The sequence below is a fragment of the Solea solea genome, chromosome 13 (assembly GCF_958295425.1).
Source record: "Solea solea chromosome 13, fSolSol10.1, whole genome shotgun sequence".
NCBI classification, from domain to species: domain Eukaryota; kingdom Metazoa; phylum Chordata; class Actinopteri; order Pleuronectiformes; family Soleidae; genus Solea; species Solea solea.
The window spans coordinates 1711275-1711970 of record NC_081146.1 but is presented as its reverse complement, the minus strand read 5'-3'; positions in this window follow the sequence as shown (position 1 = coordinate 1711970).

Genomic DNA, 696 nt, shown 5'->3' with positions numbered 1-696 from the left:
TGAATCTGTTTTCTTATTTTGCTTGTTTCAGATTATGTAGCACGATGCTAATGCTAATAATTTAATTTAATAATAAACGCAGACTATAAACAAACATTATCTAAATCATTTAATATTATTGTAAAAAAAAGTCACTGAAGACAAGAAGCAAAAATTTAGTTTTCTATAAGAGTTTTTATTAGGTTTGATAGAGATTATAATCTGTGAGTGTGTGATTTAATCTACGTAAAAGTCTGAAATATCTTTTAGAAAACAATCTTTTAGAACTTTTAGAATTTAAAGATTTCTAAGGATCCATTTATTTCATTGTTATTTCTTTATTTAACCAGGACAATCCCAATGTACAATGGGATAATCCCAGTGTACGAAGTAAACATGACACACCGTACAATACACAAAGGTTACAAAGAAAACATTTAAAGACAGATTATAGATTAAAAATGACAGCCGGCCATCCCCCCGGCCCAATTGTTGAAAAACGTGCACTAAACTGCCCTCGTGGCTGGTTAAAACATGATAAACTGCCCCCATGCCTGGTTAAAACATGATAAACTGCCCCCATGCCTGGTTAAAACATGATAAACTGCCCTCATGGCTGGTTAAAACATGATAAACTGCTCTCATGGCTGGTTAAAACATGATAAACTGCTCTCATGGCTGGTTAAAACATGATAAACTGCCCTCATGCCTGGTTAA